The sequence below is a fragment of the Ursus maritimus genome, unplaced genomic scaffold (genome assembly GCF_017311325.1).
Source record: "Ursus maritimus isolate PB19 unplaced genomic scaffold, ASM1731132v1 scaffold_14, whole genome shotgun sequence".
NCBI lineage: Eukaryota > Metazoa > Chordata > Mammalia > Carnivora > Ursidae > Ursus > Ursus maritimus.
This window is the reverse complement of record NW_024423786.1, coordinates 1,851,169-1,866,758: the sequence shown is the minus strand read 5'-3', so window position 1 is coordinate 1,866,758 and position 15,590 is coordinate 1,851,169. Positions and strand designations below refer to the sequence as shown.

Genomic DNA, 15,590 nt, shown 5'->3' with positions numbered 1-15,590 from the left:
GAGGGGCCAAGCCCTGGGGGGGGGGAGGGGGGGAGGCTGCAGGCTGAGCTACAGGCTTGGCCTTGAACCTTAAGGGGGTGGGGGCCCCGTGGATAAGTTTTAAGCTGGAAGTGTTGGAGACAGACTTGTCACTTGGACAGCCAGCTGGTTGAAGGTGTTTGCCATCATCCAGGGGACAGGTGAAGAGTGCTGATCCCCACATAGTAGTGGCTCCATGTGATAGCAGTGGAAGGACTAAAGTTGCCCACTCCTGGTGGTGATGGCAGGTGGGGGAAGGACAACTCCCAGGTGCCCCCCCAGGTGACAGGCGCACAGGGAATGCAGGGTTCTCCTTCCCCACACACCCCTTTATCACCACCGCTCCGAAGAGGCCCACTCTACTCTCTGCAGGTGAGGACTGCTGGGGCCCCGGGGGCGCTTCCCTGCACCATCCCTGGAATAAACCAGTAGGAGAGGCGGAGGAGAAGGAGCATGGCCAAGCAAACTGAAGTCCCAAAAAATTATTAATGACGGGGACAAGTTCATTTTCATGAAGGTGAGAGAAAGGAGTCCAATGAGGACTCGAAAATGAAGCACCTTTGTCTTAACCTGTTGTTTTATGCAATTTACACCAAAGCTCTGAGAAAGTGGACCTCAATCTGAATTTATAGCAATGACACTATTTTAGATCAGATTAATCAGCTTTTCAGTAGCAATCTGATTTTCTTTTGCCTATTTTAAGAATTTCCGAAGTTTCTTTCTCTCGTATGAGCTGTTGTTTCTGCTTCTGATGCTTTGCCTTTGTTACAGCATAGCAAACTGCCTTATTTTTAAATAGGGCATCTCTTCTGGGTGGTTTTTTTTGTTTGTTTGTTTGTTTTTTTTAAGACTCTTCGAGTAGCAAAGATCTTTTGATGGCCAGAGGAAGGGCCGGCTGCTATTCTTGCAGTTGATTTTTCCAACAGCTTCGTTAAGGGATAATTTCTTCCAGTTGCTATAAGAATGTTCTGCAGATACAAATCTGGCTTTGTTTTGCAGTGGAATCTAAGAAAAAAATAGCAAAATAAGCTGCTTCCTGAATAGCCCCCGTTGTCCACCACTGTCTATTTATCACCACCTCCGGGGTTTAGAGCTCAATCCCAGAGGCACTTCGTCCGTGAAGGCAAACCCACACCATCGGTTACTGTATGAATGGAGGAAGCGGTCTTCAGTGGTGCGAATTTTTACAGCTGAGATTACAAGACGACCCTTGTCCCATATTTTAGGGTCATCCAAGGTTCTTGTTGGTAAGAGGTTCTTTTCATGTCACACAGCCTTGTTCATTGGGGTGGGGGTGGGGTGCTGATGGTGGTCACTGAGGGACTGGGGGTGACATTGTTCTCTCTGTCCGGAGACACACACAGCAGGGGGCTGTGTGGAGCCAGGAGGGCCGTGACAAGAGCTGTGAGCCCCCGCACTCTACTTACAGCTGCCCCATTTCACATTCGTCGCCGGCCCCTGCACGCCTCTCCCGCGTGTGAGCCCAGCAAATCCTCCTGTGCGGTGATGAAACACCGTGCCTCCCCTTCCTCAAAAAGGTGTAAACTAACTGTTTCTCATGGGATCACAGCTCTAGCCACATTTCTGGAAGGAAGGAAAGGAAGGAGGGAGGGAGAGAGGGTGGGAGGGAGCAGGGGGGAGGGAAGAGGAGAAGGGGGATGAACAGAAGGAAAGAAAGAAGGTTTGGAAAAATATAGTTTCAGTTGATGTTCGGTTGAGGGGGAATTGGACCTTCCTTTTCCTTGAACAAGTTTCCAAAACCAGAAATATTGACATCTCCATGGGGCAGGATTCATAGAGATCAGGATGGAAATGGATCACTTTTGAAGTCACACCTGTGTTACTGGGAGGGCACTCGCGTGTCTGTCCCCTGGTGCTGCTCCCTCCAGAGAGCAGATGTCGAGTGCAATGCCCAGAGCAAGGCTTAGTTTCCTGAGATGGCGGTGTGCTTCTCCCACCAAAATGCAGGCGTGCCAGTATGCTGTTTCTCTGCGCATGCGTGTGGTATCCCTGGTGCCTAGAACAGCGGCCTGCGCGCCACGGGAGCTTCGTGAATGTGTGTTAATGAGTGAACGAGTCTCCTCCGAGCCAGGAAAGGGGCATGTGAGCACGTCACTGGCAGAGCTCTCTCTTTTCTGGTGGAGGAAGTCAGAGTGGAGTGCTGGGGTTTCCTCAGAGCTCCCCAGCCCTCCCTGGCCCTGGGGACTTCCCCTAGGAGGTCGTGGAAAGTTTTAGAGGGTTGGAGTCTGTGAGCCTTTTGACATCATGGGTATGTCAAGTATGTGCACTTTTCTGGAAAGGAAGATGGATCGGAGGCTCCATCGGACTCTCAAATTGGGGGTAGTCCCTGACCCCAAGGCTCTGGGCAGGTGTCATCATCAGATGGGAAGACTGAGGCTCAGAGGGTAAACATGAGGTCACCTAGGGGATTGGCGTGGGCCCGGGGGCCAGGTCCTGACCACACGCTCTCCTCTGTGCAATGCTATCTCCCAGAAGTTGCTCCCACGCCTTCTTCTCATGGGTTTAAGCCACAAGGTAGCCCTTCGCAATAAGGATTTCAACAGATGTCCAGTTTGGGGAAGGGCTTGGAGAGGCCTTAACTGGCCACCTCCCTCCTGGCTGCTGGAAGACTTTTGACGAGATCTCTATTTTGGTGATTCTGTTTTCAGTGGTTAGAAGCATGTGGGCACCTAGGCGATGCCCCAGGATGCTGAGTAATGAGGGTTGATGAACTTCAGAAAGATGGCAGGAGACGCACTCAGGGGCCACACAAGAAGAGAGATGCATTCTAGGAGGAAGAGAGGCCCAGAAAAGCTCTAGGAGAGTAAAAGGAGGATGAGGCAGAGGATGCGTGGGGCCCTGCAATACAGAGGGGGCGGGAGGGGGAGGAACAGAAGGAGAAAAGCTTGCAGGCAGGGAGAAAACTCTATCTTTGGTCTCATGTAGCCTCTGGTTAATCTCGCCTTGTCAAGGCAGGTCGGTTCCCCAGGCCATTTGCACGCTACTGGATTAGAGGTGGAAGACCCCTGGCTAGGAAATAGCTGCCTTTAGATGTTTTGGAAGTTTTGCTCTGTTTATCCTGTTCAGTTGATCTTGAAGAGACATGTTTCAGGGAAAGCTGGTGTCTCTGGGGTGCAAAGTGAGATAGTGCAGTGAACAGACCATGGGGAACAGACCAGGCCCACGTGGATGAGGCGTGGGACTGTAGGCCTTCCTTGACCAATCTCTGCCACTTTAAGATGGGGAGCACCAGCACCTTTTCCCTAGGGTGGTTGTATGGGTCAGATATGTGTCAGAGTTCATGTCAGGCACGTAGTAAATGAGGTGTGAGTGTGGGCTCTTACTACTTAGTTTGATCTCTTTGGCTACCTCCACCATCAGTCTGGCAGGCTGTGAGGAAGGACTGTGTGTTGGGCTTGTCTGTTACCCACCATTATCCCTTACTTCTCATCACCCTCCTGGCAAGCATCAGTCACATAAGCCCTACAGTGAAAGCAATAATGATCTTTTATTTTTTTAAAGATTTTTTATTTATTTCTTTGAGACCGAGAGAGAGAGAGAGAGAGCATGAGCAGGGGTGGGATGTGGGGTGCAGAGGCAGAGGGAGAAGCAGACTCTCTACTGAGTAGGGAGCCCGATGCGGGGCTCAATCCCAGGACCCAGGGGTGATGACCTGAGCCGAAGGCAGACGCCCAACCACCTGAGCCACCCAGGCGCCCCGCCAAGAATGATCTTTATAAATTCCACCTTTATGGCTCTCCCCCATGACCACAGCTGCATGCTTTCCCCCAGTCTTCAGCCTATTTACTGTTTTTTCCCTTAACAGTTAAACAACGATTCAGTTCTGTTTGGGGGCACCCGGCGGGCTCAGCCATTGAAGCGTGGGACTCTTGATCTCGGGTCTTGAGTTGGAGCCCCACGTTGGGTGTAGAGATGACTTAAAACAAAAACTCCTCAGTTCTATTTCAGTGAGATTTCAAACTCCCTAAATAACACAAGTTTAATAGAAATAGATGCTGGGTGCTTAGTTTACAAGGTAAAGGAACCAAGAAACCACGAGGGAGCTGTTGGTGGTGAAATTCTTGTTGAGATAACGCATAGTTGGGACCATGAGACACGTTTATCTCATGCGAAACCTCCATGACAGTGTGTGAGGTACACTCTTGCCCGGCAAGGAGACCAAAGCAGCCTTAGCGAGTAAAGCTGGAAGTCAGTGCGAGCAAACCTGAGTAGATGCATCCACCCCATTTCCAGTAGTCTGTGTCCTAAGACATTTCCGTCTCAGGCATGTATGTCTCCTTTGGTCCTGATGTGTAGAATGTTTCTATTGTAAGCGATGCGGTTAACTGGTACAAGTGCCATCCTGCCATTTACTGCATCTGGAGTGGGCGGGGCAGTCCGGCGTGCATTAGTCACCTGTTGCTATGTAACAACATGTTGTTAGCTCGTGATTCTGTGGATTGGCAATTCATGCTGGGCTCAGCCGGGCAGTTCTTCTGCTGCTCTTGGCTGACCTTCTGCATGCATCTGTGGTCAGCCACGGGCTCTGTGGGCACTGGCGGGCCAGCTAGGGGCTTGCTGGTCTAGGGTGGTTTTACTCACAGGTCTGGTATCAGCACACTGTTGGCAGGAGCTCGTTAGTTCTTCTGCATGTGGTCTGGCACCCTTTATCTGGTGGGCTCAGATCTGGTCTTAGGGTGGCAATGTTTCAAGAACAACAAGAGAGCAAACCCCAATGTACACGTGCTTTTCAAGTCTCTGTTGGGATAAAGTGTGCAAGGGTCCTACTGTCAGAGCATGTCAGCCCAGAGGTGGTGTGCGAGGGCACACCCAAGGAGCAAGGATGAGTGGAGGACACGAATGAGGCCACTTTTGACATTCTACCACACGGGGAGAAGACCTTTGTCCTAAGAGTCAGAAAACCAGCGTCCAAGCTTTATTTCTGCCTCTGCCTCTGAGTAACTTTAGACAAAGTACCATCTCTTAGACCTTCAGGCAAGCTCCCAGAGGGTTTTGCATTTTATATAACTCTAGGACACTTTGCATCTTATGATGGTGGAACAACCCCTGAGCTTCTCCGGGGCAGAAGTCATGTTTATGTTGTTGCTGTTGTTGTTTAAAGATTTTATTTATTTATTTATTTGGGAGAGAGAAAGAGAGTGTGTGAGTGGAGGGAGGGTGAGGCAGGGGGAGAGGAGGAGAGAGAATCTCAAGCTCACTCTATGCTGAACAGGGAGCCCGACACTGGACTCGATCTCTTGACCCTGAGATCATGACCTGAGCCCAAACCAAGAGTCAGATGCTTAATCGACGGCCCCACCCAGGCGCTCGGTCATGTTTAGTGTTATGCTCTCTACTCCAGTGCTACCCCCTCGTAGAGTTTTGGCCTGGCACAAAATAAGGGATTTAAACATGTTTCTTGAATGAATAGATGAACTTCTCATATTTAGAGTCAGATGATTGAGTTAGATGATTCTCCAAAGTCCCTTCCAGAGGCATGATTTTCGAGGAAAAGAACAGAATATTTCCACTGAGTGCAGATCAGAGGGGCTGACTTTTTTGTTCAGGAACTGGAGTACCAGAATCCAGATGTATCCCTGAAGGCGTTGGTAACACCCAGAATAAGAATATTCCCCGTAGGTAATCCCCCAAGAGACCAGGTGGCTGTGTTTTAGCCAATTTAACTGGAAGGTAAAATTCTGTATGTGAAAATGCACGTGCAAGTGGGGCCTGCAGGATGGCAGAAGGGGATTTCCATTTTAGCCTCAAAGTCAGAGTGGACACCAGAATTTGGGCATGAGGTCTGCGTCTTCGTGTGATGTGGGGAGATGAGTCACCAGGATTAACTGAGCTCCAAATGCAAGCTCAGCAGCAGCACTGGAGGCCCACGATACGGCCTGGAGACTCAAGGATCCTTCTGGACTCCTTGCCTGTGCTGTCCCCCATTCTCGTTTGGCGATACAGACGTGAAGTGGCTCTGTCTCTGCCTTCACAGACATCCGTGCTCATGTACTGAGGCGGCAGTTCCAGGCACTGTGGTGTTTGTGGGCACCATACGCTCTGTGTCGGGGGTTCAGAGAAAAGTTTAAGTTGGCTCGTGAAGGCGGCGAGGGGCATTGCAGGCAAGAGGGAGCCCTTTCATACAGGCATAGAGGTATGTTCTGAAAATGACAGGCATTCTTCAGCAACTGTAGTCTAAAGTACATGGCAGAAGATGAGTTTGGAATGGTTGGTTTGGGAGCCTGGATTTGAATGGCTACTGTACTTGTTGGTTAAGGGTACCGTAACAGAAGACCATGGACCCAGGGGCTGAGATGACAGAAATTATCTCACAATCCTGGAGACTGGAAGTCCAAGCTCAGGGTGCTGGCATGGTTGGTTTCTGGTGAGAGCTCTCTTCCTGCCCTGTAGACGGCCACCTTCTTGCTTTCTCTTCTCATGATCTTCCCTCTATGTGTGCACGTTCCTGGGTCTCTCTTCTTATAAGGGCACCAGTACTACTGGATTAGGGCCCCATTCTTATGATCTCATCGAACCTGAATTACCTCCTGTAAGGCCTTATCTCTAAATACATTTATACTGGAGGTTAATGCTTCAACAGGTGAATGCTGGGGGACACAGTTGTTCGTACCGCTGTACTTGACATGCTAAGGGACTTGGGCCTCACTGTGTGGTCTGTGTGGGAGCCAGTGTAGAGGTGGAGTCCAGTGCAGCTGGCTACCGTTTCCAGTCTAGAGCTTTCAGGCTACTGGAGAATCTTCCATGGCTGAATGTGCATGAGCGTCCTGGCTTTTCACGTTTCTGTTTCTCTGTGGTTTCATGCTAGATGCCTTAGCCTGTCTGAAGTTGCTGCAGATTTATCCTTCTGCTGAAGTCTTACAGCTAAGACCATCTAGTCTCAGCAGCCCCTGTTGGCCAACTGGCTCAGACACAGGTGTGGGAGCAGGCCAGGAATAAGCCCTGTCTCTACCGAGTCAGGGCGCTGTACGGACCCGGTATTTACCCTCTCTGTAACCACTCCCGCTCCTTCCTTACTGACTATTGTCCCTGGGGGTACAATTCACGATGGTTTTCTATCAGGTGTGACTCTTCCATTCTCCTTACCCGGGGTCATCGGCAGCCAGGGCTGGCTATAGGCCGGTCTTCCAGCTAGAAAAAGAAGAGCAAATTAAACCTAAAGCAAGTAGAAGGGAGGAAAGAATAAAGATCACAGCAGAAACAAATGAAATAGAGAATAGGCAAAACAATAGATAGAAGAAATGAATCCAAATTTGGGTGTTTGCAAAGATCAACAAAATTGACAGAACTTTAGCTAGATTATCAAGAAAAAGAAGACTCTAGTGACTAGGATCAGAAATGAAAGAGGGAACATTATTACCTATCTTTCATGAGTACAAGGATTATAAAAGAATACTATGAATAATTGTATGCTGATCAGTCAGATAAGTGAAGGGAAATTTCTAGAAAGATGCAAACTACTGAAACTGACTCGAGAGAAACAGAAAATCTGAATCAACTTACAAGAGACTGAATTAGTAAGCAGAAAACTACCCACAAAGACAAGCCCAGGCCCAGATGGCTTTATTGTTGAAATTGACTCAACATGTAGGGAATAAATAACAACTCTTTGCACAACTTTCTAAGAGAAGAGGGAATACTTCTTAACTTTTTCTAAGTGGCTAGTATCACCTGGATACCAAGGACATATAAGGAAATAAAACTACAGGCCAATATTTCATATGCATATGGATGAAAAATCCTTAATAAAATACTAGCAAATGGAACCCAGCACCATTATAGAGAATTATATACCATTACCAAGGGTGGCTTATCCCTGGAATGCAAGAGTGGTTTAATATCTGAAAAGTAATTACTGCAACACACCATATTGGTAAAATAAAGAAAACAGATCATCGAAAATATGTAGGAAAAGTATTTGATAAAATCCAGTATGCTTTCGTGATAAAAACATCCAACCAACCAAGAGTGACCTTCCTTAACCGGGTAAAGGGCAATGACAAACAACTCAAGCTAGCATCATACTTAATGATGAAAGACTATATGCTTTGCCCCTAAGGTCAGGAACAAAACAAGGACGGCCATCTCCCCATTGCTATTCAGCATTGTACTAGAGGACCTAGTCAGGGCAGTCAGGTGAGGAAAGGAGATAAAAGGCAACCAGTTTGGAAAGGAGAAGTAAAAATATATTTGCAGATGACATGATCTTGTATATGGAAAATCCTAAGGAATCCACTAAAAAACCATTAGAACGAATAAACGCACACAACAAGTACAAGAAACAAACTGAAAAGACACAAATCATTATATTTCTATGTACTTGCAGTGAACAATTGGAAAAGGAACTTAAGAAAACGATTCCATTTACGAGAGTATCCAAGAGCGTAGAAATACTTAGGCCTAAGCTGAACAAAAGAAATGCAAAATTTATACTCTGGAAACTGCAGAACATTCTCAGGGAAATTAAAGAAAGTCCAAATGAGTAGAAGACATCCCACATCAATGGACTAGAAGACAGTACGGTTAAGATGGCAGTATTCCCCGAACTGATTACAGATTTAAGGCTTCTTTCTAGAAATTGACAAACTTCTTAAAATTCGTGTGGAAACTCAGGGGGCCCAGAAAAGCCAAATCAGTCTTGCCAAAGGACCACCAAATTGGAGGATTCTTATTTTCTGATTTCAAAACTTAACTGCAAAATAACAATAATCAAGACAGTGTGCTACAGGCATAAGGATGGAAAAGAATTGAGAGTCCAGAAAAAAACATATATCTATGATCAATTCGTTTTTGCTAAGAAGGCCACAATAATTCAATAGGAAATATAGTCTTCTCAGCAAATGGTGCTGGGACAGTTGGAGATGAACATACAAAAGCATGAAGTTGGCCTTCTTCCTTATACCATAGGCAAAAATAAACTAAAAAACCTAAATGTCAGAGCTCAAACTATAAAAATCTTAGAAAAAAACATATGCTTAATTTTCACGACCTTGGATTTGACAGTGGTTTCTTCAGACACCAAAAGCACAAGTAACAAAAGAAAAAGTTGCTCAATTGGACTTCATCAGCATTAAAAACCTTTGTGCTTCGAAGCACACTATCAAGAAAGTGAGAAGACAATTGGAAGAAAATACTTACAAATCATTTATCTTCATAGGAAATCATATCTAGAATATAAAAAGCACACTTACGACTCATGATAAAAAGGCAAATGACCCAATTAAAAAATGGGCAAAGACCTGAAAACAGTTCTCCAAAGAAGATCTACAGGTGGCCAGTGGGCACATGAAGAGGTGCTGAGCCTCACTGGCCTTCGGGAAACTGCGGGTCAAAAGCACAATGAGCTGCCATTTCACACCCACCAGGATGGCAAAAACCAAGAAGGCAGTAACAACTATTGGCGAAGATGGGGAAAAATCAGGATCCTCACGCGCTGTTGGAGGGAATTCGAAATGGTGTGGCCACTTTGGAAAAACAGTCTGACAGTTACTGAAAGGTTAAATGCAGTTACCATACGACCCAGCTCCTCCATTCCTAGGTATATACAAAGGCAACTGAAAATGTATGTCCGCATGAACACGTGAATACCCATAGCAGCATTATTCCCCAAATGTAGGAAGAACCCACATGTCTGTCGACTAATGAATGGATAAATAAAATGTGGCATCTCCAGACAGTGGAATATTTTTTAGGCATAGGAAAGAATAAAATACTGATACATAGCCCAACAGCAGTGAAGCTGAAACCCTTGCACTGAGTGGCAGAAGCCAGTCATAAAAGACCACATATGACACGATTTCATTTATACAAAGTGTCCAGCATAGGCAAATCTACGAAGGCGGAAAGCAGACTAGTGGTTCTCTGGAGCTGGGGTGGAGGTTGGGGAAGTAGGGGATGATAGTTACCGAGTCTAGGGTTTCTTTTTGGGGTGATGAAAATGTTCTAAAGTTGCCTATGGTGATGAATTTACTAAAAACCATTGCACTGTACACTTTAAAAGAGTGAATTGTATGGTCTGTGAATTATATCTCAATAAATCTGTTACCGACAAATGCAAATACCTAGGGAAATGAGTTAAGGAATATTATGCAAATATTTTAAATGATGTTTACCATAAAAAACCCAATAGCACAGAAAGTTGTTTAGGAGATAATGATACATGGGAATAACAATATAAAACTGTGATCGCAACCATATTAAAAATATGATCATGGGAAGAAGGAAGAGAAATATGAATAGTGGTCATTTGTAGGTTGTGGAATTGTGATGGGCAGTTTTTATTTTGTCCTTCAGACTTTTGTGGTTTTCCCATATTTTCTAAAAGGAGCAATTTGCAGGAAGGCTTTGGGGGACTTCAGACTTGAGCCAGGTCTTGAAGGGCGATAGATTTGAGCAAAGAGGGAAGTGTGTCCCCGGCAGGACTGGGTAGCCTCAGAAGGCGTGGTGGGGACAGAGAAAATGGCTGGAGCCCTGAGAGACGAGGCTCTGAAGGCAGGTGGCTGTCCCGTTTGAAAGGGCTCACGTGCCTTGTTTGGATTCTAACTTGTGGGCAGCGGGGAGGTTCTGAGACTGACTCCCTTATTGGGATTTGGTGGGAGTTAATAAAGGGAGAAGAGCAGAGACCCCACTGCTGAGAGATCCACAGGAGACCAAAAAATAGTAGGTAGTTGGAAGGAGAACTGGAAGAGAGCAGTGTCACAGGGCAACAGTGGGCCACTGGCTTGGGGTCTTGTGGAAAAGCAGCTGGCCTGGGAGTCTCCTCCCTCCAACTTGCGTGGTGTCAGCCACAAACCGTGGAGATGGCTGAAAGGATGACTCCACCATGGTACTCCTTTTTTTTTTTTTTTAAGATTTTACAGTATTTGAGAGAAAGAGCAAGCACGAGCAGGGGGAGGGGCAGAGGGAGAAGCAGACCCCACTAAGCAGGGAGCTCATTATAGGGTTTGATCCAGGACGCTGGGATCATGACCTGAGCTGAAGGCAGATGCCTCACTGACTAAGCCACCTAGGCACCCCATGGCACTCCTTACAGCTCTTCTGAAAATGATTCGGGGACTCCCAGAGAGAGGGATATTGGATGTCAATAGGCCCCTGGCTTTCATGTCTCAGAGAGAGAGCCTGTATGTCCTGCAGCATCTGTGAGGGAAGAGACAAACATGTAGTTGTAGCCATCTGCCCATGTAGCCAGTCAGCCAGCCAGCCATCCATCCATCCATCCATTCATCCATCCATTCATTCATCCATCCATCTATCCATCCATCCATCAGATTCATTCAACAAACATTCACTGAGCACCAACTCTATGCTAGGCATTTTACTGGGTCTTGAGAGAGAAAGAAATTGTTGAAACCCCATGGCCCCGGGCTTTGGAGGATCTACAGGACAGAGAGCAAGGCAGGAAGGCAAGCCCCTTGTACATGTGTTAAGGCCCAGTGGGGTCTGGGTTCTGGACCAGGTGCTTTGCTTGGGGAAGCTTGAGAGTGTTCTCCCCTTGCAGTCCCAGTTCACGCCCTGCCTGGCCATTGGGCGCGTTCAGAATCCCACGTACCACATCAAAGATGCGCATTGGCAGGTTCTGTCTTGACTGACACCAGCCGAGAGCTGGGAGAGCTCATCTCCATGGCTGAACCTCAAAATACAGCAGTGAAGCAAGACTTCCTTGAATATGTGTCTTTGAGCCCGTATTTTCTTTGAAAAGGGGAAGGAAACGGATCTTCAGAAAGGCCCAAGCCCGAGTCTGACACCTTGCTAGATACTTCTTTGGCTCTATCTCCCTGAATCTCACATCACTGTAGGTGGTTAGAATCATTCCTGTTATGTTATTGATGGGGAAATTGAGTCTCAGAGAGCCACATGTTCATAAATGGCAGACCCAGGATCTGAACCCATATCCGTCTGCTTTAAAGGCACTGTTCTTGCCCTAACATGCAGCCCTGCCTCCTGAAACCTCTCCAGAGGCATTCATATAACCCCGCCATGTGCATAGGTGCTACTCAGTGTTCAGATGATAACCCCATTTTACAGATGAGAAGATTGAGGCTCAGAAGGGCACAGGGGCTCCGATGAAGTCCCATGGTGGGATGACAGGTCTTTGGTGTGAGCCCGTGGTCCATGGTCCCTCCACCCCCCACGGGTGTCCAACTCCAGTGTGGGCTCTGATCACGCCAGCCTGGCCGCAGCTGCCCGTTAGATCACAACTGAGTTCAGAAGCCTTATGGAGCCCATAAAATTGTAACCATTTCCCTTAATTAATGACTGTGTGCCCATCTCACCTCTCCTGCATTCTCAATAAATTCCCAATCGTTTATTGCCATCCGTTTGGCATTTCACCACCCAGAAGAACTTAGAGCTGTCTGCATACTTGGAAAGTTCATGCTGTTCTCCTTCCAGGAAAAAAAAAAAAAAAGTGTTACATAAGATGGAGCCCAGCATACTGGTATAGGAGGGTCGGGGAGCCTCGTCTCTGAGTAAAGGAACTCTCTGCTGCTTCCACTCGCTGTTTCTGGATTCATCCAGGTCCACAACCACACCACAGCTGTCTCTTTAAATATTTTCCCTTGCAAAGCCTTTAAGAAGAATCTAAATGTGATCCCCACGCCCCCGTAGAATTGCTCTCTCTCCAAGGTCTCCTTTGGGTTCTGTGAGGAGAGGCTTCTTCTGGAGAACACTCAGGCCTTCCTCCTGGTGGTCGGTGCTGGCCACTTTGTCCTTTGGGCAGTGATGGGGGACATCTCGGGGGGCTGAAGGTCCCCGTGGACCCTCTCTGGGGTTCCTGGCCGGACCGACTCTAGCCATGTCTCCCTCATGGAACAGGCTCTTCCTTCACTCATTCATCTTAGGTCGTTGAATTTTGTGGTTGTTCATAAAATCTGCTCTATTGTTTTGGTGAACATATCCACTAGAAGCCATTGAGAAATGAAGGGAAAGCAGAAAGCTGGGATGCCTGACCACCACGGGACAATCGTGTTAACAGTCGCAGCTCTTGGAAAGCACCCTAAGGATGATCTAGTTCCAACCCTTGACTCTACAGATGGGGAAACTGAGGCACAGGGAGTTAGGGTCATGCATTCCCTCTCAGAGATGTAGGTGGCAGCGACAGGCACTGGGGAGTCTGAGCCGAGTGCACCAAGGTCCTTGTTCCCAGGAAGCCAGAGGTCGGCTGGCAAGCCAGGAAACAGTTGAGAGATCGGTGACCCTTGGCGGGGATGTGGGCCAGGCGCAAGCGAGAGGTGGCTGGGGCAGCTTTGAGCCGGGGCGACATTTGAGCTGAGTCTGGACTAGAACCTGGCGGCCAGTGACAGGGCCGGCCTGGAGCTCACGCCGGTGCTTGCCTCACCGGCACGGGGCGGTTTGCTTCTTCCTCCTCCCAAGACCACTTTGGAAGTTTGCCTTCTACCTGCCCTCCCTCGTTCGGGTCATTTCTGCCCCGTGCCTCCCTCCCGCATCTCTAGTCTCGCATGGGTCCTCAAGTGCTTCCCAAGGGCGGCAGCGAGCAGCTGGGCAGGGCCTGGGGGGCCTGGGGACCCTGCAGGGCCCGGTGAGTTTTGCAGGCCCACCGCAGAGAAAGAGCTGGCACGTCCTCAGGAGACCCGTGCTCCCCACACCTCGGGTGTTCACACGCCACCTGTGTGATTGTCACTGCAGCCCTTTGAGTTGAATGTGATTTCTTCACAGCTGTCTTTGACTCGCTTTCTTTTTCACTCCAGATCTATTTTAAGAGGAAACATTATTCTAACTCAGGAAATAGGAAACCGGTATCAGATACCATCAACAGAAGGAGAGACCACAGGAGAAAACCCAGCACGGTGCTAAATTCCGGTCCCCACTGGGCTAGCCCCAGAGCCCCGAGCCCACGGCTTCTCTCTCTGTCCTGGAGATGGGCTCGCGTTCAAGACATACTTAAGACAGATCCACCCCCCTGAGACCCTCCCTTCCGTGCTCACAGACCGCAATAAAGAACATTCTCCTCGTGCGCGTTCATGTTATTTAAGGTTGTCCCTGAGCCCCCCTCATCCCGAGCACCGCCAGCCTGGGGATCTTACAGGTTGAGAGCCTGTTACGTGGTAGTTTGGCACCTCCAAGGTTCATCGTACCAACTAGTAAATGTTGACAGTTCGTACCATCCCCCCAGGACACTGACAGTCGAGTTCTCTTCAACATTTTTCCCCCAGGTGGATACACACCCCTGCAGCCAAGAGTCACGCTATAAATAAATGAATGTGCCCCCACCCCTTTTTCTACCGGCATCTGCCAGTACAGCGAGACCTTCCCAGATGGCGTGAGCTCGCGTGCGTCGGCCATTGCGGCGAGCCTGGCTGGCACCTGGCAGGATGCAGGGGAGCAGCTGGAGGCCAGGGCCCTCCCCTGTGCACCTCAGGTGGTCTGCAGGAGGGCACCCCCTGCCCCATTGGGAACAAAGGCAAACAAGGGCCCTTTTCTGTGTGGTAAGAAAGACCAGGCTTGGAAGACAGAGCTCCTTCACACGGAAGCGAGTCAGTCACACCAACATCTGGCCCCTTGGCCGGCCTTTTCTGGAATCGTGGGACAGCTGTGAAGCTCTTCATTAATGGACTGTCCGAAAAATCACGCCATGTGTCTTCCACAGACCATTAGTGATTTCCCAGAAGGCCCATTCCAAATATTGATCTGGACTGCGGCCTCTGAGGAGCCCTTTGGCGTGAGGACCTATTCAGAGCTGGCCACGGCTCTGGCTGCCAGAAGAGGTCTCTGAAGAGACTGCACATGCTAATGAAGGGTCTTAATCTCTTGGCCTTTTACAGAACTGCTTTGCCATTAAAAATAAATCATTCCTGGAGGTTGCATCCCTCAAAGTGTAGGGAATTATTTTCAGGCAGGACAGACCTGATGTTGGAGGAATAATCGTTTCCATAGAAGCTTCTAACTTCATTCACGTACGGCCGTTACCTGTCTTGCTTCCCTGGAATCGGCGTGTTTCCTGCACCTGCAGGACATTTCAGGAAGAGCGGGAACGTGGGAGGGGCTGGCCCTGTTTAACCAGGGAAGCTGGGATGTCGCTTTTGCTCGTTATTGCATCCTGGACACTGGGACTGCCGGCGGCTCAGCGCCTCCGTGGGCCCTCGTGTGTGGTCATCTCTGCACTTATTGGCAGCAGTAAGGCATTTCAGTTTCTGAAGTCCTCTCCGACCCAACTTTTGCTGTCGCTGCTCAGATTTAGTCCATGTCATTGGCACGTGGCACTGTAGAAGTCGGAGTGGTGCGGCGTGGCGGCTTGACCTCCCTGTGTCGTGAAAACCATCACCGCAGTGAGTTCAGCTAGCGTCCACCACCTCACACAGCAACAGCAAAAACGTACAGGAGTTAAAAAGGTGTCTTCCCTGTGATAAGCCCCCATAGGATCTTCACACCTTTCCTGTATGCCACACACAGCAGCAGCTGGAGCCGCCACGCCGTATGGGACGTCCCTGGGACTTACTCATCTTATAATTGGCCTCCTTCTCCAGTCCCCCCTCCCCTCTGGTAACCATAAACTGATGTCTTTTTCTATGAGTTTGGTTTTTTTCTTTTTCTTTCTT

General features: G+C 48.5%; 1 protein-coding gene and 1 long non-coding RNA gene across 4 annotated transcripts in view; both read left to right on the top strand.

Moving 5' to 3' along the window:
- LOC121102473 overlaps nucleotides 1-14,006 on the top strand; it is a 15,103-nt gene extending 1,097 nt beyond the window's left edge. The window contains exons 2-4 of the long non-coding RNA XR_005834508.1: nucleotides 391-535; nucleotides 1,018-1,265; nucleotides 13,743-14,006. This is a non-coding gene — a long non-coding RNA (uncharacterized LOC121102473). The remainder of the gene's footprint in view (nucleotides 1-390; nucleotides 536-1,017; nucleotides 1,266-13,742) is intronic.
- MGLL (monoglyceride lipase) overlaps nucleotides 1-15,590 on the top strand; it is a 113,684-nt gene that overhangs the window by 7,166 nt on the left and 90,928 nt on the right. The gene's annotated exons all lie outside the window — the stretch shown is intronic.